The 23,816-nt window shown below is 40.4% G+C and overlaps 1 protein-coding gene and 1 pseudogene across 2 annotated transcripts in view; one reads left to right on the forward strand and one right to left on the reverse strand.

Annotated features, from left to right (window-relative positions):
• The window catches only part of LOC133755272 (zinc finger protein 665-like), a 50,355-nt gene that overhangs the window by 23,795 nt on the left and 2,744 nt on the right, over positions 1-23,816 (reverse strand). The window lies entirely within an intron of this gene.
• LOC133755240 (vacuolar protein sorting-associated protein VTA1 homolog) lies at positions 1,386-12,554 on the forward strand (annotated as a pseudogene).

Consider the following 23,816-nt stretch of genomic DNA (forward strand, 5'->3'; position numbering starts at 1 on the left):
TTAATACTTTATCCCTTTTAGTAGTTCTTTGTTTTACTTAATACTATTGGTTGACCTCTGTAATTCACACATAATTATTCTTAGGTGTTTAAATTGAACTGAAAAGTGACCTCTGTTAAATATAAGAGGGGCAATAAGAGAGGGAGGAGAGCAACAATTTGGGACATGCTCAATCTGACTTGCATCAAATGGTAGAGTTAGAAACGTGCCAGGGGATTCCAATTCAATCCCATCAAGGTGGCATGTACCAATGCCATCTCACTAGTCCAAGTGATCAGTTTCAGTTCAGAATTGATCATAATGATAGGATAAAGAGTCAAAGGGATCACATAAGCAAGACTAGTGTCTGCTAATACTAACTGAGAATTAAAAAGGAGAGAATGATCCAACATGGGAAGCGGGATACACAGCACACTCATAGAATGGCAGATGTCCTAAACAGCACTCTGGCCTCAGAATCAGCCCATAAGGCATTCGGATCTGGCTGAAGAGCCCATAAGAGTATTTTAGGGATGGAAAGCCAAGACAATCCAGCAAAAAAAAAAAAAAAAAAAAAAAAAAACACCTAAATGAAAAATCTCTGTGAGTGAGATCTCAGTGGAAAGAATGGGCCATCAAAGAAGGAGGTTCCTTTCTCTGAAGGGAGGAGAGACCTTCCACTTGGACTATGACTTTGTCTAAGTAAGATTATAGTTGGAGAATTCAAAAAGCTTCCATAGCCTTGGCAACACATGACAAGAGCCTAGGGTGATTACTGAGGCCATAAACAAGAGTGTCAATTGTTAAATCAATAACAGGAGTCACTGTGCACTTATTCCCCATGTAGGATTTCTGTCCTTATTGTGTTGTTCAATGTGAATTAATGCTATAACTAGTACTCAAACAGTACTTTACACTTTGTGTTTCTGTGTGGGTGCAAACTGTTGAAATCTTTACTTAATATATACTAAATTGGTCTTCTGTGCATAAAGAGAATTGAAAATGAATCTTGATGTGAATGGAATGGGAGAGGGAGTGGGAGATGGGAGGGTTGTGGGTGGGAGGGAAGTTATGGGGGGGAAGCCACTGTAATACAAAAGCTGTACTTTGAAAATTTATATTTATTAAATAAAAGATAAAGAGAAAAGGAATACAGGGGGCAGCATAGCCCAGGTACCAAGTATATGACAGAGTAGGTTTCACAGACCTCCATTTCTAGAGATCATGATAGTGGAATGAATTAATGGGCATGTGGTAGGAAGCAATGCAGATGGTGACTCTCAGATAGGAGAGGTTATCCCTCTACCCCAGGCTGCACCATTAAGACCACTGTCTTTCTAATCCATTCACAACTCTCTTTTGAATGCTGGTCCAGAACTTCTATTACCACCAAGCCTTGAAAACTAATGGATGAGGTAAGTTAATATCAAGTATATCTTGTTCACTCTGGTCAGTATGATCCATAACCGCTTGGACAATGCAACTAGGATCTTTACTTTTTAATGACTCTTGTCTCTGCTCTTAGTCTTTTTTTTTTTTAACTTTTATTTAATGAATATAAATTTCCAAAGTACAGCTCATGGGTTACAATGGTTTCCCCCTCCCAAATCTTCCCTCCCACCCACAACCCTCCTGCTCTTAGTCTTAAGGTGTTATCTCAGAGAGTATTAAGTTGTATTCTGTTAGAAAATATTCCTATTTATTGAGCTCTCTTCTTCAAATACCATAACAACTTCTCACTTCCAAAGGAAATGGGACTGTTCCCCAGTACCCAAACTTCAATGTTCCCAGAAACTATGCAATGTATAAGTTCTGTAACCTCAAATGAGTAGCTATTGACAGGCTATACAGTGCAGGAAACCAGAAACTTCATTTAAAGGAGATACACCAGAAACCCCATAAATGCAATTGCAATACAGTGTAAGTCAGCCGGCACACATCTCACAATAAGGACATTTCACTAATATTATTGCTATACTCATCTTAAAGATGAGTAAACAGTGACAGAGGTGCAACCTACATTCAGCTCATATACAATTCAGCTCAAATGGTCTGAATATCCATCTACATCCCACGGCCATCTTGTATGAGACCAGTTGTCTACAGAAATTTTAGAACCCCTTTCTGTATATCTGGAGACCCATTGGTCTTCTGTCAGACACCTCATATACCTTTTTTTTTTTAAGATTTATTTTTATTTATTTGACAGGCAGAGTTACAGAGAGAGGTAGAGAGAGAGAGAGAGAGGTCTTCCATCCACTGTTTCACTTCCCAGATGGCCACAATGGAGCTGTGCTGATCTGAAGCCAGGAGCCAGGAGCTTTTTCTGGGTCTCCCACATGGGTGTAGGGGCCGAAGGTCTTGGGCTATCTTTTACTCCTTTCCCTGGCCACAGCAGAGAGCTAGATCAGAAGTGGGGCAGCCAGGATTAAAACCGACGCCCATATGGGATGCTGGCACTTCAGCCCAGGGCGTTAACCCACTGAGCCACAGCGCCAGCCCCTCATCTTCTGACAAAAAAAAAAAATCCTTGAAAATTCAACATTATTCATTTCTTCTATGTCTTTGGAACTGAGGATCTACCATTGGTATCCCTTCCTGAACCAGCCAAGGTCTATAGGGTGTACCTGAATGAGAGATTATAACGCCTCCAATCTACATCTGCACCTATGCCAACAAGAGACAGGAACCTGTCCTGCTCTCCAAAGTTCCTTTTACCCCCACACTAACATTCACAGACATAGAAACCAATCACACAGTCCTTGAGCAATATGAGGACAGCTTCAGGACCAGAAATTCTTTAAAGATGGTGGGGTGGTTGCAATGGCATATGCTGAGAAGGAAAATAAAGGAGACTTTTCATGATCTTTCCCTGTTGACATCATGTGCTAATGAAGCAACTTTCCCTGTAAAACAGTGCACACCTCCATTAGGAAGAAATTTGCTGGAAAATCAACCTCTTAGGATACAGCAGGGATACATAAAAACTTGTCTAACCACATGAAGTGCTCACATAATATTCCAATTCCTCATTAATTCCTGGCTTGGCAAATACATTTGAAAGAAACATACTATAAGTTGGCCAGCACCTCAGCTCACTTGGCTAATCCTCCACCTGTGGCACCGGCACCCCAGGTTCTAGTCCTGGTTGGGGTGCTGGATTCTGTCCCAGTTGCTCCTCTTCCAGTCCAGCTCTCTGCTGTGGCCCAGGAGTGCAGTGGAAGATGGCCCAGGTCCTTGGGCCCTGCACTCGCATCAGAGACCAGGAGGAAGCACCTGGCTCCTGGCTTTGGATCAGCGCAGCGCACCGGCCATGGCGGCCACTTGGGGTGTGAACCAATGGAAAAAGGAAGACCTTTCTCTCTGTCTCTCTCTCTCACTCTCACGCTCTCACTGCCTAACTCTGCCTGTCCAAAAAAAAGAAAGAAAAGAAGAAAAGAAACACACTATAAGTGGAGAAATTAAAATGTGGATAGAATTTTTGGAAATTGCCATTAAATATTTTATTATTTTTTCAATTCTCATAATTAAATTGTGGTTCTAAAACCTCAAATACTTCTTTTTTTGATTTTTTATTAAACTTTTATTTAATGAATATAAATTTCCAAAGTACAGCTTATGGGTTACAATGGCTTCCCCCTCCCAAAACTTCCCTCCCACCCACAACCCTCCCCTTTCCCGCTCCCTCTCCCCTTCCAATCACATCATGATTCATTTTCAATTCTCTTTATATACAGAAGATCAGTTTAGTATATATTAGGTAACAATTTCAACAGTTTGCCCCCATATAGCAACACAAAGTGAAAAAACTACCATTAGAGTACTAGTTATAGCATTAAATAACAGTGTACAGCACATTAAAGACAGAGATCCTACATGATATTTTTTTAAAAATTAATTAATTTTCTATGCCATTTCCAATTTAACACCAGGGTTTTTTTTTTTTTTTCATTTTCAATTATCTTTATATACAGAAGATTGATTCAGTATATAATTAGTAAAGATCTCATCAGTTTGTACTCACGCAGAAACACAAAGTGTAAAAATACTGTTTCAGTACTAGTTACAGCATCACTGCACATTAGACAACACATTAAGGACAGATTCCACATGGGATGTAATTGCATAGTGACTCCTGTTGCTGACTTAACAATTTGACACTCCTGTTCATGGCATCAGTAATCTCTCTAGGCTCTAGTCATGAGTTGCCAGGGCTATGGAAGCCTTTGGAGTTCGCTGACTTTGGTCTTATTCCGATAGGGTCATAGTCAAAGTGGAAGTTCTCTCTTCCCTTCAGAGAAAGGTACCTTCTTCTTTGATGGCCCTGTTCTTTCCACTGGGATCTCACTCACAGAGATCTTTCATTTAGGTCTTCTTCTTCTTTTTTTTTTTTTTTTTTCCTTTTCCATGGTATCTTGGCTTTCCATGACTACAATACTCTCATGGGCTCTTCAGCCAGATCCGAATGCCTTAAGGGCTGATTCTGAGGCCAGAGTGTTGTAAAACCTCAAATACTTCTACAGATACCTGGGGGGGGGGGGGGGGACAAGGACTCTTTTTAACTTTAGTGTTTAAAGAAGAAAATAATATCCCTGAATAAATCATTTTTAATCCTTTAAAATGAATCCTGATCATACCTACTAAAACAATTTGTGGATCATATTTCACAGTAAAATAGTAATAATTTGGTGGATTAATATGGCTGGAAAACAGGGTGAATGCCTTGTAAAATCTTTGTGAATATATAAAACTGTGCTATCTAGTAATTCTTTACCCAAAACTTCCTGAAATTCATCTGTCCATCAATCCAGTTATCTGTATATTTTTAACAAAGCTATATCAAAAAAAAAAAAAAAAACTGCACTTAAGTTGCGGTTTCTGCCAAAAAATTAGGCAAGAGACAAATATAAAGGTATTATGGAGCTCCTGCTTTTACTCCTCTTCTTGTCTAAATGAGAATTGGCATGAAATTATAGTCAAACTCTTGAGGATTTGAGTGATGGTCTCATGGGCCATTGACTGTTGGCCCACAGCTATTAGTAATTTTTTCTATGGATAGTGTATGAATTGTGCTATTCAAATTCCTATGTCATCACTGATCTGGTAATTGCCTTTCAGTGACTTCATTCTTCAAATTGAGGGACATCAGTTTTGAACTTCTATCTTAAATAACTTCATCTCAGACCCAGAAGAAAATTATTACTTAGTTCCCAGCATCATACAATGTAAACAGAAAATGAAGTTTTAGGCATCAAACAAGAACAGTATCATGAAATAGTGGATTCCCTTGTCCTTTCTGAAAATTATTGCTCCCTATAGTGGTAGCCACACACTTCTGACAGCAGGAGTTGGTGATTTTGGAATTACGGTTGTAAATTCTGTGGGGATTCCTGAGAAGAAAGTGGGCAGGCAGCAGGCAACACTCAATTGTTGTTGATTGATCTTTTACAACTCATTTCCTCTCACTGGTTTTAAATACATCTTTTTTTATTATTATTATTATTATTTGACAGGCAGAGTAATAGACAATGAGAGAGACAGAGAGAAAGGTCTTACTTCTATTGGTTCACTCCCCAAATGGTCACTATGGATGGCACTGTGCCAATCTGAAGCCAGGAGCCAGGTGCTTCTTTCTGGTCTCCCATGTGTGTGTAGGGGCCCAAGCACTTGGGCCATCATCCACTGCCCTCCCTGGACAAGAACCTGGTGTCCATATGGGATGCCAGTGCCACAGGTGGAGGATTAACCAAGTGAGCCATGGCACGAACCCCTACTTAAACCTTCTGAGTAATGACCAGCATTTATAATTTCAAACACTTGGAAATAGGAGCTCTAACACTTGATTTTACTGAATCAATAATGAAAAATATAGTCCCTAAGATATAAAGAGAGTGATGATCACAGAGTGAAACTAATTCAGCATCCTACAAGGACTAAATTTGAGGTCAAGCTTGAGCTACTTATCACTAATAGAAATGTCACTAATAGAAACAACCAGTGTTATCTGACCAAGTTTTACTAGGTGGGAATGGCATCCCATGTTTGTGCCAGTTTGTGTCCCAATCTCTCCACTCCTGATCCAGCCCCCTGTTATTGAACCTGGGAAAATAGCAGCAAAAGATGGCCCAAATGTGTGGGCCTCTATCCACACCACAGTGCCAGTCCTAATAAGTCTTATTAAAAACCTAAAGGAGGAAAATGTAAAATGTATAAATTACAGTTATATATAGGTATAAATTTCTGAAAAGTACATAATTTCATCCTTTTAGAGATCTAAAATTTATTTGTAAATTATATAATTAAAAGATAAAGAAACATTGATTTTTATGTCTCTTCAGCATAAGACATCAACTTTTCCAGGTTCTAGATGCAGTTATTCAGAGTTTCATAGATGTAATCAGTAATGTGGCTCAAATAAGTCTTACCCAGGGGATCCCAAATTTAAACAGGGTACTCAATACCATTTTAGAAAAGTTCCAAAATATGTATCAGAAGAAAAAAATAATTTATTTGGTACATCTCATTTTAATTATAGTATTACCTAAATTTCCAATAGTCAGATGTACTCAAAAAATCCCACAGGTGGGAGAGATGGCCTAATACAGCAAGTAATTATTAAAATAAAAATTTTAAGCTACAACTTAACTAGGGAAAATAACAATCCATAGGTCCCAAACTAAAATAATTAAGATGACATAATAAAAAAAGAAAACTCAATGTCTTCATGCATTAAAATTACATTAGATTTAATTAACAAAAAGGTGATTATCCCAGCTCTTTACCACTTGGCAGCCCAATTTTACCTGTTGAATCTGGAAAAAAGTAAATGGCATCTCATGGTAGATTACTAAAATCTTAATGCTATATGCCATTGATTATGTCCACCATACTTTATATCTAATATTAATATATCTGATGCCTCTTAATAGATAAATAACCCATCTTAACTATTACAAAAGTGGCAAATGTGTTTTGCTCAAAGCTTTCCAACAGCTCCTTAGTCTAGTTTGCCTTCACTTTGAAAAGACACTTCTAGGCTATACATGAGCATCTCATTGACTTTGCCATCAAACACAATTTTTGCAAAGAACTTAACTATACTCACCTTTTATCAGGAGCACAAGAACACATCACATTGATGACTTCCTCCCTGAATGAGACTATTTGACAGACTTGTGAAGAACATACAATGCTAATACCTTTTAGTCCTTCCTGGGTTTTGGTGCAATGCATGCCTCATTTAAAAAATTAATTGTCATGGGTGCTACAAATCAGCCCAGCTTAACTGGCCCCCCTTCCAATGAAAAGTGCTAAAATTCAGTCAAATTAAATTCTGTAGGCACTATCATTAGTGCTCTCAGTGAATTCTTCACTTGTGGAGCTCATACGCCTTCTAAATTCTTTGCATCATCTATGATATCCATTACTTCTCAAGGGTGTGATGCAAGAAATAACCTCTCTTGGAACCTTGCCATGTGCCAGTAAAATTAAATTAGATGGCTATTAACCATGCTATACTGGAAAAACAGTCACCTACACAACTTGAGCCTGTGATTCTACAAACCTTGATGTCTGGTAGGACTTTGGCCATGGATATATAATAGTAAAATGTGAGAATGGCTACTAAGGCCTCCTTAATAAATGATGGACCCAAAACTTGGCATACTCCTTTTGGCAGAGGGGATGGCTTCCAATGTCTACTGTCTATGTCCAGATGCCAGGGTACTGCAGGAGGTCACTATTCTAACAATAAAAAAGAAAAACCATTTAAGTTCAGCTGGACACCATTCTGCTGACTGTTGATCTCATTACTATTAATCTGGATGTCTTCACTGATGACAATCCCGAGACCCAAAGTAGTCACAGCCATTATCTGCTAACAAAAGCTTAAACCAAGAGTTATGGATTTATACCTGTTATAACACAATTCCTCAGAACCCATCTAGTCCAAACCTTGAGAGTTGGAAGCTGTTATACTTGGCCCACCCATAAATAGGACATAATTGTGCCAGATGGGCTCTATATCCTTGTACTGCAAGGAGGATGTCACAGATATTGATGCTCCAAACTTATCCAGCTCCCTGCTTATCTGTCTGGGAAAGCAGCAAAGGATTGCCCAAATGCTTGGGCCCCTGAACCCATGTGATATCTGGAAGAAGCTTCTATCTCATGAGATCAGCCTGGTCTAGCCCCAGTCATTGCAGCCATTTTGGAGGAGAATAAACCAGAAGGAAGATCAGTCTCTCCCTTTCTCACTCTAACACTGCCTTTCAAATATATAAATAAATATTTTAAATGTAATCATTTCAATACATTCTTCAGTGCTCAATCATGATGACCTTTACTATCTTAAGGACATTTTCATTTCTTTTTTAAAGATTTGTTTATTTGAAAGGCAGAGAGGGGGCTGGTGTGCTGCAGTATACAAAGCTGCCATCTGTTATACTGGCATCCCATATAGGCACCAGTTCAAGTCACACTTGTTCCACTTCTGATTTAGCTTCATGCTAATGGCCTGATAGAGTGGAAGATGGCCCAAGTACTTGGGCTCCTGCCACCCCCAGGGGTGACTCAAAAGAAGCTCCTGGTTTCAACCTGGCCCTACACTGGCCATTGGAGACACCAGAGGCATGAAACAGATGATGGCAGATCTCTCTATGTCTTTCTCTTTCTCTCTCTCTAACTGTGACTTTCAAATAAAGAAGTAAATAACTTTTAAAATGATTTTAGAAAGGGCAAAGAAACACAGAAAGTGGGTGAAGAGAGAGAGGAAGAGAGGTCTTCCATATGTTGGTTCACTCTCTAAATGTCTGCAACAGCTGTGGCTGGACCAGGCTCTCACATCCCCTAATAAGTAGTAGATCTTGCACTTAGGTGAAAGGAACTAAAGAATTTAAGCCACTACCCCATGCTTCCCAGAGATATTAAGCAGGAAACTAGTTTGGAAGTGAAACACTGAAAACTTAGATTAGCACTGCAATATAGAATGTGGGCATCACATTCAATGACAAACAAATTCGAAAACCTGGAAGAAATCAAGACACATGCTAGGTACAAAAATTGAGCCATGAAGACATATAGAAAACCTAAACAAACAAAAAACCAAGACAGATATTGAATCAGTAACAAAAGCCCTCCAAAGAAAAGCCCAAGACCAGAACGCTTCACTGCTGAAGTCTACCAGACTTTTAAAAATAGAACTAATTCCAATTCTTCTTAAGCTATTCAAAGCAATTGAAAGAGAAGAGTATTCCCAAACTCTTTCTATTTGGCCAGCGTCACCTTATTTTCTAAACCAGAAAATGATACAATAGAGAAAGAGAATTAAAGAACATTAAATCTGATAACCACAGATCCCAAAATTCTCAACAAAATACTAGCTAATAAAATCCAACAACAGATCATAAAGATAATTTACCTGGACCAAGTGGAATGTACCTAGGGTATGCAGGGATAGTTCAACATATGCAAATCAATAAATGTGATATGTGACACTAGCAAACTAAAGAATAAAAACCACATGATGATCAATAAATGAAGAGAAAGTATTTGATAAAAAGCAACCTTTCATTATAAAAACCTTAAGCAAGTTGGGAATAGAAGGAACATTCCTTATCACAATCAAGGCAATATATGACAAATCTTCAACCAATATCATATTGAATGGGAAATCGTGGAAGCATTTCCACTAAGATCTGAAACCAAAGTTGCTCTCCATCACTACTGCTGTTCAATACACTACTGACAGTTTTAGCCATGGCAATAATGCAAGAAAAAGAAATCAAAGGAAAACAAATTAGAAAGGAGAAAGCCTAATAACCTGTTTGCAGATGATATGATCCTAAATATTGGGAAACCAAAAGACTCCACCAAGAGATTATTGAAACTCACAAGCAAGTTTGGTAAAGTTGTAAAATATGAAATCAACACACAAAAATCAATAACCATTATATACACAAAAATGCCATGGCTGAAAAATAACTTATCAGATCAGTGCCATTCTCAATAACCATAAAATTTTTTATTACCTTGGAATAAATTTAGTCAAGGGTGTGAAAGATCTCTATAAGAAAAATTATAAAACATTAAAGAAAAAAAAAAGAAAACACAAAAAAAGGAAAAATCTTTGATGTTCATAAATTAGAAGAACTAATATCATCAAAATTCCCATTCTACCAATAGAAATTATTTTTAATTTTACTTTTACAATCATTTATTTATTTGAGAGGAAATTATAGAGAGACGGAGAGACAAAAAATGATGCCTTCTACCTGTTGGTTAATTCTCCAAATAGCTGTAATGGCTGGTGCTGGGCTGATCTGAACCCATGAGCTAGGAGCTTCCTCCTCATCTCCTATGTGGATACAGGAGCCCAAGCACTTGGGCCATCTTCCACTGCCTTCCTAGGCCATAAGCAGAGAGTTGGATCAGAGGACCAGCTGGGACCCAAACTGGCATCCATGAGATGCCAATGCCACAGAGGTTCAAACTACTATTCCACAGTGCCAGCACCTCAAAAGCAATTCACAGATTCAATGTGATCTCAATCAAAATACCAAGAACATTCGGAAAGAAGACATTTCTCTCTGTCTCTCACTGTCTATAACTCTACCTGTCAAAATAAAAAAATAAAATAAAAAAAATTTTAAAAAATAAAAGAACATACAGCATCACCTGATGGTTCAGGAGCATGACAAGTAGGACCCTGTGGTGGCCTATTACTGAACAGTTGCTCAAGAAATGATCTGAGGGGTGTTTGTTGGTAGTCAGTGTTTGATCATTACATATTTCACCAAGGGGGTCATTTATATGCCATGCAAATTAGAATGAAGATTGATAACAAAACTCCTGGGTGTCATAAATTTTTATCAAAATTAACAGTCAGTTAGGAGCTCTTAATAAATAGGTGGGGGGTTGACACTGTGGTACAGCAGGTTAAAACCCTGGCCTACAGTGATGGCATCCCATATGTGCTCCAGTTCAAGTCCCAGCTGCTCCACTTCTGACTCAGCTCTCTGCTCTGGCCTGGGAAAGAAGTAGAAAGATGGCCCAAGTCCTTGGGCCCCTGCACACATGTGGGAGACCTGGAAGAATTTCCTGGCTCCTGGCTTCAGATCAGCACAGCTCTGGCCATTGCAGCCATTTGGGGAGTGGATGGCAGAGGCTGACTCTCTTTCTCTCTGTCTTTCTGTAATTCTGCCATTATAATAAATAAATAAATCTTAACAACAACTATTAGACCGGACTTGGATAGGACTCAATTATCCCAATGAGAGACTTCAATGATGCAAAAGCAAAGAGGTTTATTGTTCTAGATCAATCTAGGGTACACTCCTCCAATCATCACAATGGTCATCTGATGAGGACCCATCCCATTTCCTTTGTGGGGTTTATATAGGGTTTTCAGAGACATTCTATACATTATAGCACCATCAGCAAATCATCTCATGCTGTGAGAATTTAAAGAACATCTCTTAAAATTGATTAGTAAATCCAGTGGTGGGAATAGACCTAGTAAAGTTGGTTAGATGGCTTTGGGGTTGATGCTTTTTAAAATGATTGGCTAAAGTGTAGGGTCCAAGCCATGAGGGTGTATGTTCCAAACTGCAGGGTTTGGGGATGTTATCAATCACCTTAATGGCCCAAAAATACACCTGGAAAAGACATCTGGATAGCAGGTATTTCCCTGCTATCTGCTGATTGGCTGTTGCTGGGGGAGTTTATCACAAGGGGAGTTTATTTTTCTTCTTTCAGGAGATTTTGCCAAAGGGTTCAGGGTCTGGTCAGGCCTGAGTTACAAGATGGAGGCCTAGTCTAAAATAGCTGTGCCTTGATCCAGGCTCAGATTCTTCACAAAAACAACAAAAAGAAACAGTGATAATAAGCTATTACCCAAGGAGTAGTTGGTTCTGCCCATTTGGGGAATTATTCTTGGAAAATGTTTATATATGCAGACAATGAACATTGTGCTGGGTGATTTCACAAAAAACATGATCATGTTCTTCTATACTGCAAGTCTTTTAACAGATGTCATAACCGTGCTTAACATAACACTGATGAATATGTGAAACACATGAAGTATGCAAGGTGGAAGGTAACATATATCCATAATTGCTTAAACAATGAGGAGACTCCTCAAGTAGGCCCTATTGCAATTGAGGAAGATACTGATGGTGAAGAAAATGAAGATGATGTAGTAGCATCTCTGCCCATTCAACACACCTCAGCCATCATCATCTTCAGCATTTGACCCAGGCAGCATGCCATCAGACAACTATAGTTGAATACAGGGTCCTCTGGGTGCACATGCCCTAGCCTACACACCAGCAAAAGTGCCTCATAGCATGGGTGTAACAAGGAATACTATCCAACCTACTCTATAGACTATTCCAGCCATTGATCCTGCACTTTTCAGTATGGTTTCCCAAGGCTATATCCACCTCAAACCTGAGGAGTTTGTGAGAGCTCAGAAATACTGCAAATATGCTAGCAGTGCCTTACAATATGAAGATGCAAACACTGCCATTCAGAATATACAGAAAGACCTCAAGTTACTGATGACTGACAGAGAATGAAGCCTTTGTACAACAGATCCATGTCTCTTTGGCATAAAGAATTAACTCCATTACTGTCTTCAGCCTATCAAGAGTACAATTTCAAGAAAGACTTCAGTTGAGTTGAATATGACAATAAAATCTGTGTGTATCAGATTCCTTTTGAAGCATTCATCAGTAGCCTCAACCAGTTTTTATTGTCCATTTAATGGCTTTGGTAATTTATGGGTACAGAGGGCAGATGTTGGCAAGATCCTAAAAGCACCCTTTGAACCCTGCTCCAGCAAATGAAAACACAGAAAATATATACTGGAAATAAGCTTTATTAATTTACATACATGAAGAGAATTTTTTAAAAGGCATACTATTTGGAGAAACAGATCATATTATTTTGCTGTAAAATTCTAAATCTAATGAAAGATTCCAGAATTGTCTAGATTAGAGATTATCTTTTTGTTTTCCTTAAGGCTTATAAAACAAATACAAATATCTTAAAGTGCTAGATAAACCTGAAAAAAATTATGTTCAAAACACAGTTTTTATTCATTAGAGTTTAACATTGACAGAAAGGAAAGTCATTCAGTAAAGAGGTAGAAATGCTTTCAGACTTAATATTAATAATGTTGGTTTCCCAAATGCTTTTTCTTATCCATTAAGCTTAAGGTGAATTGGTATTTTCTGCACTAGCAGTCTGACTGCATGTCTTAGAGAATGAAAAATAGAGGCCTGTAGAGATGCCTGAAGAGTTGGTGCTTTTAAGTTAAGATTCTTCTCAGCTGCTGAGGAGTTCATTCCATTGAGTGCATAACTATGGATGATTCAGAAGATTTATAAGACTTAAGATACTCAGTTGTTAAGTTTATGAATTTTGTGGTAAATTATGGACTTACTGTGTCACTCAAATTTGCTGTGTTAAAAAAATAAATACAAAGATTTTTTTTAAATAAAACTTAAAAAAAACTATAGGCTTGTATTGAACAAGATGTATCTAAACTTCATAAAATGCTGTTATTTTAATACAAAACATACATAAGCATATGTTTTAAACATAAATAATTGATTATAAAAGCTTGTGTTTCTACTCAAATACACTTGTGAAAAGAAATTACAATTTGGCTGGCGCCGTGGCTTAACAGGCTAATCCTCCGCCTCGTGGCGCTGGCACACCAAGTTCTAGTCCTGGTTGGGGTGCCGGATTCTATCCCGGTTGCCCCTCTTCTAGGCTAGCTCTCTGCTATGGCCCGGGAAGGCAGTGGAGGATGGCCCAAGTCCTTGGGCCCTGCACCCGCATGGGAGACCAGGAGAAGCACCTGGCTCCTGGCTTTGGATCACCACGATGCGCCGGCCGAAGCGGCCATTGGAGGGTGAACCAACGGCAAAAAGGAAGACCTTTCTCTCTGTCTCTCTCTCTCACTATCCACTCTGCCCGTCAAAAAAAAAAAAAGAAAAAGAAAAAAGAAATTACAATTTATCCACAAAATAATCTAGAATTTCCTAAAGTATCTAACTTAAATAATGAAGTAAAACATCCTAAAACATCTTTTCTTTGTGTGAATTTAATTACAGTACCTTACATTAGTATTCTCCAGCCCAAAGGTTATTAAATGTTTTGAAAGGGAGATAAACTCCATGAGGTTGGTAGATTTTCTGTTCTCAATTCTTCATGTACTTCGGGCTGGTGATGTGATGCAAAGGCTAATCCTCCGCCTGTGGTGCTGGCATCCTTTATGGGTGCCAGTTCTAGTCCCAGTTGCCCCTCTTCCAGTCCAGTTCTCTGCTATGGCCTGGAAAAGCAGTGGAAGATGGCCCAAGTGCTTGGGCCCCTGCACCCACATGGGAGACCAGGAAGAAGCAGCTGGCTCCTGGCTTTAGATCTGTGCAGCTCTGGCCATTGCAGCCACCTGGGGAGTGAACCAATGGAAGGAAGACCTTTCTCTCTGTCTCTCCCTCTCTCTGTCTGTAATTCTACCTCTCAAATAAATAAATAAAATCTTAAAAAATATATTCTTTATATATTCATATTAATTACAACCTCTTATTTTAGAAAAATGAGGGTTAATGGTTTATGACTTCTACTAGTCTGTGATTGTTACAAAGTAAAACTTCTAGTCAAGGTATGATTTTGTAAATTCCTTATCAGCAATCAAATTATTATAACAAAAATTATGGTACTAAGTTAATAGTCTTTAAATAAATACAAATTAGGAGAATATTTAGCAACTTAAAAACATCTCACTATCAAAATTATTCAGATGCAGACAAGATAAGCCTCCTTGTGGGGTAACCACATGCTGAATATCTTTTTTTATTTATATGTCTCACTGTCACAGGCTGAACAGCAACAGAACACAGTATGAGAATGATGAGCACTCCTCTAATTCTAGAGACATATGTGCCCTGTCAGGACTTCATTGGCCTAACTCATCAAAAGACTCAGGAATAAATGTTTCTGTTTTCAAGAGAATTGTGGGGCTGGCACCATGGCGCAGTAAGTTAATCTTTCACCTGTGGCACTGGCATCCCATATGGGCACTGGTTCTAGTCCCAGCTACTCCTCTTTCACTACAGCTCTCTGCTATGGATGGGAAAGAAGTAAAATATGGCCCAAGTGCTTGGGCCCCTGCACCCATGGGCAACTGGGAAGAGGCACCTGGCTCCTGGCTTTGGATCAAGCAGCTCCAGCTGTTGTGGCCATTTGGGGAGTGAACCAATGGATGGAAGACCTTTCTCTCTGTCTCTACCTCTCACTGTCTGTAACTCTGCCTCTCAAAGAAATAAATAAAATCTTTCAAAAAGTCTGTTAAAGTGAATTACAACCATCATTGTATGTTTTCTTTCACAACTTCAAGTGGACATAGCTCATAAAATAAAATAATTCATAGGTTGATGCCATGGCTCACTTGGCTAATCCTCTGCCTGTGGCACCAGCACCCCAGGTTCTAGTCCCAGTTGGGGTGCCGGGTACTAGTCCTGTTTGTTCCTCTTCCAGTCCAGCTCTCTGCTGGGCCCAGGAGGGCAGTGGAGGATGGCCCAAGTGCTTGGGTCTCTGCACCTGCATGGGATACCTGGAGGAAGTACTCTGCTCCGGGCTTCAGATCAGCAGAGCACTGGCCATAGCAGCCATTAGGGGAGTGAACCAATGGAAGGAAGACCTTTCTCTCTGTCTCTCTCACTGTCTATAACTCTACCTTTCAAACATAAATAAACAAACAAATAAATAAATAAATCATAGTTTCATAAATACTAAAGCTTAGACAATTGGTACCAATGAATAGCTTCTTTCATAATCTCTCTTTATAAATAATTAATAAACCAATTATTTTCTTCCTACTCTGCAAAGCCAGTCAACACAATTGATTTCAAATTTAGAATTTTCTTTTTTTTTTTTTTTTTTGACAGGCAGAGTGGATAGTGAGAGAGAGAGACAGAGAGAAAGGTCTTCCTTTTTTTTGCCGTTGGTTCACCCTCCAATGGCCGCTGCGGCCAGTGCATCTTGCTGATCTGAAGCCAGGAGCCAGGTACTTCTGGTCTCCCATGCGGGTGCAAGGCCCAAGGACTTGGGCCATCCTCCACTGCCTTCCCGGGCCATAGCAGAGAGCTGGCCTGGAAGAGGGGCAACCGGGACAGAATCCGGAGCCCCAACCGGGACTAGAACCTGGTGTGCCGGTGCCGCAAGGCAGAGCATTAGCCTGGTAAGCCACGGTGCAGGCCCAAATTTAGAATTTTCAAATCACCCAGAAATGCACAATGTTAATGCTTTTGCAGCTTTATAAGAGCATAAAATAATAACAATTTTTAATTCTTGCACTTTTTAACAGCAGGCAATGTTCAGCCTGAAGCCAGGATCCCAGAACTCCATGCAGGCCTGAGTGAGTTCAGTTAATTATGAGGCCACACAGTATTCAGTGACACCTGTCTTTATAAAGACACAGCTCAATACAAAATAAAACTCCCTACTCAGGACTTTTGAGATCCAAGAGAAAACTCAAATATTTTGCAGATGAGTGCAAAGCAGAAATCTGGAGACTTCTGTGAGCCAACAAGTTCCCTGCCTACCTGAGAATCAGCTTGTCACCAGGGAGATCAAGGGAAGAGGACCAAGCAAAGCCACTTGGAACCCGTGCCCAGAGTCTTATCTCTTGAGTGAGCATAAAGGCAGCCAAGTCATTGGGCACTGGCAGTTTTGGACCACCTTAATCCTGAAGTGGGTACACAAACTAGTCCAACTCAATTTGGGCTGAGTTATCAGACTGAAAATCTGGACAAAGATTGTCACCCATTAAGGAATCTGGACACAGGAATGGCCAAAAAAGAACCATCAGGAGATGCGCACAATAGGAGTCAGAGTACTAAGTGGGTAATAAATGCACAGATCCTAGACCAAGGCAACAGGCAATGCCAACCTTCTCTTTTGTTGCAAAGTTTTCTTATTTTATCTTAAAGGCCTTGAGAAACAGATCTGTAGACATCTCATGTGTAAGACAAACATGGATCATTCATAATTGGCCTATAAATATTAGCATTCTTACCCTGATCAATAAGCCTCAGGAACTAGCTCAGGGAGGGGCAATTAAAGGGAATCACTTCAGTTTCATTTCTAGGGAAGTGTATATCCTCCATGAACTGCTTCTTACAAAATATTTCTCCAATTTTCCAGGAGAAATACATCAACTCTGAAGAGGCTACTTTTTTTTTTTTTTTTCCATAGAGTCCAACACCTGTCTTGGGAATCACCTGTGATACCAGGTAGATGGATAAGAAAGCCAATTGGAATCATCAACTAGAAGACAAGATACTTTACCCAAATCACTATATTTCACTCTACAGAAAAACACAAACTGAATCACAAAGAACTCCAGTCAATCAATCCCCTGGTTTAATCAAAGGGCATATTTGCATTACTCCAGATATGCAGGCCTCTCTTTCTGTTGTACCTTCATGTGGACTATCTGCATAGGGATACAGAGTGAGGGGGAGGCTGCAGCAGTAAAAATGGTCAATGTTTCAATTATAAAACTGATTTTTAATTATCTCAAATTCAGTCATAAAAATTCTGCTCTAAGCAAGACACATAAAGCCAAGCTCATCCCTTTCTCAACAAAAATTTAATGCTAACTGCATATTTAGGAGTGTACTATTGCATTTAATTCCAGTACTTCTCTACATCTTATTTTTTAAGATTTTATTTATTTGAGAGGATGAATTATAGACAGTGAGAGGAAGAGACAGAGATAAAGTTATACCATCTGCTAGGTCACTCCCCAAATGGCTATAACAGATGGAGCTGCACTGATCTGAAGCCAGGAGCCAGGAGTTTCTTCTCTGTCCCCTCCTTGGGTGCAGGGGCCTAAGCACTTGAGCCATCTTCTACTGTTTTTCCAGGTCATAGTCATAGCTGAGAGCTGGATCAGAAGAGAAGCAGCTGGGACTAGAACCGGTGCCCATATAGGATGCCAGTGCCACAGGCAGAGGAATAAACTACAAAGCCACAGTACCAGCCCCTCTACATCTTATAAGCATATCTTATTTGTAAGAAGAAAACTGAAAAGTGAGTCAAGTATATCACAAATTATGTTAGAAATTATCTTTAATTTAAAAAAAAAAAAAGGAAAACCCTATAATAGAAATCCTCACAAATGACCTGTGCCCTATTACTTTATCCTTTGGAATACTTTTCAAGATTTCTTCTGGCCTTCTTACCTTCCCTTGTTCCTCATACCCTTTCAATATCACTGCCCTCTCTGTTCCTGCAGCTCTCTCCCTTTGGAAGCAGTCTTGTAAACTGTCAATCATTATTTCAAAATGTTTTGTAGGAAGAACCTGAATGGCCTTCTAATGTCCCTTAAATATATATTTCCATAAAATAGATGATAGAGGGGCTGGTACTGTGTCCCAGCAGGGAAGCTGCTGCCTGCACTGCCGCCAACCTATGTGGGCGCTGCTTTGAGTCTCAGCTGCTCCATTTCTGATCCAGCTCTCTTCTAAGGTCTGGGGAAGCAGTAGAAGATGGCCCAAGTCTTGGGCCCCTACACCCATGTGGGATAACTGCAAGAGGCTCTCAGCTCTTGGCTTCAGTTCAGGGTAGTTCCAGCCATTGCAGCCATCTGGGAGAAAACCAGAAGATGGAAGGCCTTTCTCCCTCTCTCTCTCTCTCTCTCTGCCTCTGCTTCTCTAACTGCCTTTCAAATAAAAATAATAATAATAAAAACAGACAGTAGAGCATACTGGGAAAGCCATTGCCTGTGATGCTGGTATTCCATATTGTGCATGAATTTATGTCCCAACTGTCTACTACTGATCCAGCTCCTTCATGTGCCTAGGAAAGCTACAAAAGATGGTGCTTGTGCTCCTAATCCCACATGGGAAATTTGGAAGATACTGGCTCCTGACTTTAATCCAGTCCAACTGCAGCTGTTGTGGCCAATAGGGGTGTGAACCAGTGGATAAATGATTTATGTCTCTCTCTCTCTTTGTAACTCTGCCTTTCAAATAAATAAATATTTTTAATTTTTTAAAAAATTTAACAAATGGCCCTATATATTCTGACTCATCTTGACATGTAACAAGAGCCAAGAACGTTGCTGCTGACTTTATGTAGTGCCTCCTCAATCTGTTCTATAAGAAAAAAATATGTATTTCTTTTGCTATCTGAGCACTCGAATCTAAAAGAAACAATACTAGCCAGTACAGCTCTGTTTAAGACTGCTCCTGCACTGAAGAAAAGTAAAGGAGCAAGGGGCCCAAACCCTGTGTGGCAGGCTGGCAGTCTCCTCCTCACTCTGCATCTGAGTTTCTGGTTAGAGATGGAGACAAAGGCAACTCCAGATACTGCAGTGGTACACAAACAGCCTCAATCACAGACACTCCTTGTGTTGTGCAACAGGAGAGCACAGAGCACTATGTAAGGGAGGAATACATTGAACGAAAAGGAAAGTATGTGAATGGACATAGCTAAGAATTTCCCCACTCTGCTGATCATGATCTCAAGGATGTCCAGGCCAGAATTCCATTTCACTTTGGAAAGCCCACTCCATAAAGTTTTCTCCACCTAGGTGTATTCTTCTGTGAGGAATCTGTCTTCCTGTGAGAGAGGGCACCACCACAGACTGAAAACCAGTCAAAAAGCAGAGTGATGGCTTTAATTCTCAGAGGTGAATGGACAACCACATCTATGAATTCTGCCTTGAAAAATAAGCTTCCTTCTGCTCTATGAATCTGATATAGGTTTGGGCTAAAATGAGAAACACAGAGACCAGTTGGGTCTGTTAGGTGAGAAGAAAGGAAGCTTGATTTCCAGTAGTTACTTTGTAGCATGTTAGTTTTGAGAGGATTTCATTTTCCACTTCTATTTGAAGAAATGGAAAGGTAGAATCTGTGCCAGCCTAACACATGGCAGCTTTAGCCATTGATGACATCACAGCTTGCTACCCAAAAGTGGCAGCCAAAATGAACTCAACAAATGAGAACCAAAATAAAACAGGAGTCTAACATAATACCAACATTTGTTCAGCAGATATTACCAAGATCCTGACACACAGCATAAAGGGCGGGGCTGGCTTTGTGGCACAGTGGATTAAGCCACCACCAAATGAAATACTGGGATCCAATATGTGTGTCCACCCTTTAAAAAAGATTTACTTGAAAGTCAGAGTTTTGGGGGCAGGTGATGTGGCACAGCTGGTTGAGACACTGGCCTGCATCCCATATGGTCACTGGTTTGGATCTTGGCTGTTCCACTTCCAATCCAGCTGCCTGCTAATGTGCTTGGGAAAGTGGCACAGTATGGCCCAAGTCCTTGGTCCCCTATATCTATGTGGGAGATCCAGAAGAAGCTCCTGGCTCCTGGCTTCAAATCAGCTCAGATCTGGCCACTGTGGCCATTTGGGGAGTGAACCAGCAGACTTAAGACCTCTCTATCTGTCTCTATCTCTATCAATAACTCTGTCAAATAAATAAAATAAATCTTTTAAAAATGTCAGAATTATGGAGAGGAAGGAGAGTCAGATGGGATGGCATTGTGGACTAGCAGGTAAAGCTGCTGTCTGCAGTGCTGGCATCTGCTATAAGTACAAGTTCATGTCCTGGCTGCTCCACTTCTGATCCAGTTCTCTGCTAGTAGCCCTGGAAAAGTAGAAGATGGTCCAATACCTGGGTCCTTGACACCCAAGTGGGAGACCTGGATGAAGCTCTTGGTGCCTGGCTTGGGCCTGGCCCAGTCTTGGCCATTGCAGCCATCTAGGGAGTACACCAGCAGATGGAAAATCTGTTTCTCATTCTCTCCCTTTCTCTATCTCTGCCTTGCAAATAAATAAATAAATGCTAAAAAGAGAGAGAGATCTTCCATCTGAGATGGCTGCAATGGCCAGGGCTGAACCACACAGAAACCAGGAGCCAGGCATTTCATCTGGGTCTCACACATGGGTTATAATGGCCCAAACAGTTGAGTCATCCGCTGCTGCTTTTCTCAGGCCATCAGCAGGGAGCTAGGTTAGAAGTGGAGCAACTGGGACATGAACTGCTGCTCATCTGGGAAGCTGGCATTGCAAATGGTGGCTTTTCCCATTGTGCCACAATGCCAGCCCCATGATTGCCAGTTTGAGTCACAGCTGTTCCACTTCTGATCCAGCTCCCTGCTAACACAACTGGGGAAGCAGTAACAGATGGCACAAGTACTTGGGTCCTTGCACCAACATGGGACACTGAGTTGGACTTCCAGGCTGGGCCAGGATTATTCATTGCAGGCTCTTGAGTGAACCAGCAGATGCAAGATCCTCATCCTTCTGTCTCTGCCTCTTTCTCTGTAACTCTGCTTTAAAATAAAAATTTTTAAATCTTAATAAAATAAAGAGAAAGGGTGAGAGAGTAGCCACAGTAAAGTAACAGAGCAAAGCTACAGTTGTGCTGTCCCTCAGCAGCCTTCTGCCTTAAGTGGGAAGTCTCTGGCTTACAGACACTGACATAAGACACATTCAAAACACATTTCAAAACAAGAGATGAGAGGTTTGCAAGGCATATTGATTTTATGATGACTTTCATCCATTAGGTACACTGGGTTTAGGTATAAGCCTTTTGTGCAGCCAAGTTAACCCATGGTCTAATTCAAAGAGATATACTGAGGAAGATGTGCTGACAGGGGAGACAATGTCCTATTGCTCTTATAGCATCATAAAGGGAAGGAAAAGGGCTACTCATGTCCATGGTTATAAGGAGGACAGAAGCACAAACATTTCAGAAGGGGGGAGCAAATTTCAAATATAGTTATTTTAAGAAAATAAAAGGAAGTAAATTTCAGAATATAACGTGGGGTAGAAACACACCATCAGTTCATCAATTCTCACAGGGATCCAGGAAAACTGCCCTGTCTACCCATAAACCAAATGTTTCAAAACACATTTTCTGATTAAATTCAGAAGATTACAGGAATCAGCACTCTGGGTGTTCAAATGCCAAATTAAGTTTTAGTTTCCACTATGGGCAGATGTAGCCCAATCACTCAGATCATGAGAAAAACTTTTCGATAAGAAACATGAAATATTCAGTCACACAGAATAACTGTGCTTAGTGCTCAAAGTGAACCCCAGGACAAGCACCCAGAAAACCTGTTAGGTCTTGGGGCCAGCTCCATGGTGTAGCATGTAAAAATTTATTTATTTATTTAAAAGGCAGAGTTACAGAGAGGCAGGGCACAAAGAGAAGTCTTCCATGCACTGATTCACTCTGAAAATGGCTGCAATGGCCAGAACTGGATCTATCAGAAGCCAGGAGCCAGAAGCTTCTGTTAGGTCTCCCATGCAGTGCAGAACTCAAGAACTTGGGCCATCTTCCACTGCTTTCCCAGCAGACAGCAGGAAGCTGGATCTCAAACCAGCACCCATACGGGATGCCAGCACTGCAGGTGGTGGCCTCACCTGCCATGCCACAGTGCCAGCCCTCAAAATAAACCTATTTTAAAAAGCATTTTAAATGAGGGATGGGAGAGAGTTTGTTTATCCAAAGCAAGGATAACATAACATAACATAACTACTACACAGAAGAAGCTCCTGGTTCCTGGCTTTGGATCGGCACAGCTCCGACCACTGTAGCCAACTGGGGAGTGAACCAGCAAATGAAGACTTATCTCTCTCTGCCTCTCCTCCTCTCTGTGTTCAACTCTGACTTTCAAGTAAAATAAATAAATCTTTTAAAAAAATAAGGTAACTACTAGTACTCATTAACTTAAAAAATATAGAAATGTAATGAAACTCAAAATATAACCAAAATCATCATCTACTACAAATTATAATTTTTTTTTTGACAGGCAGAGTGGACAGTGGGAGAGAGAGACAGAGAGAACCGTCTTCCTTTTGCCATTGGTTCACCCTCCAATGGCCGCCGCGGCCGGTGCGCTGCGCTGATCCAAAGGCAGGAGCCAGGTGCTTCTCCTGGTCTCCCATGCGGTGCAGAGCCCAAGCACTTGGGCCATCCTCCACTGCCTTCCGGGCCATAGCCACAGCAGAGAGCTGGCCTGGAAGAGGGGCAACCAGGACAGAATCCAGTGCCCCGACCAGGACTAGAACCCGGTGTGCTAGCACTGCAAGGCAGAGGATTAGCCTGTTGAGCCATGGTGCCGGCCCAGAAATTATAATCTTTGAGAGTCATATTAGACAAAATTTAACCCCTCCCCCCCTTTGAAAAATGCACATGGGACTGGTGTAGTAGGTTAAGCAGACCCTGGCAGTGCCAGCACCCCACATGGGCACTGGTTCAAAACCTGGCTGCTTCATTTCCAATATAGCTCCCTAATTCACCTGGGAAAGCAAAGGATGATGGTCCAAGTGTTTGGGCCCCTGAAATCAAGTGTGAGAACCAGAAGAAGCTCCTAGCTTCTCATTTTAGCCTGGCCCAGCCCAAGTCATTGTGGCCATTTGAGGAGTGAACCAACGGATGGAAGACCTCTCTCTGTCTCTCCATCTCTCTGTAAATCTGCTGTTCAAGTAAATAAAATGAATAAAAAAAAAAAAAAACCTATACAATGTTGTATTTTGGTTATTCCCTCATACAAAGAAAGCTCAGATAAACTGTAGATGAATCCTCCTGGCTTGATGCAATTCAGAAGGAGGATTGTTTTCTGCCACCCTGTGCTAGACATCAATGAGTTATTAATGGGAAGATGAAAGGACACATCAGACTGCTTCCTCACATGGCACCTTTTCTTAAATACATCACTGCTACATTATCAGATTATGTCTCTCATATGAAACATGTCTCTCCTAAAAATTTTAAAGAACTTGCCAGAAACTTATA

The sequence above is a fragment of the Lepus europaeus genome, unplaced genomic scaffold (assembly GCF_033115175.1).
Source record: "Lepus europaeus isolate LE1 unplaced genomic scaffold, mLepTim1.pri SCAFFOLD_3_1, whole genome shotgun sequence".
Taxonomy (NCBI): domain Eukaryota; kingdom Metazoa; phylum Chordata; class Mammalia; order Lagomorpha; family Leporidae; genus Lepus; species Lepus europaeus.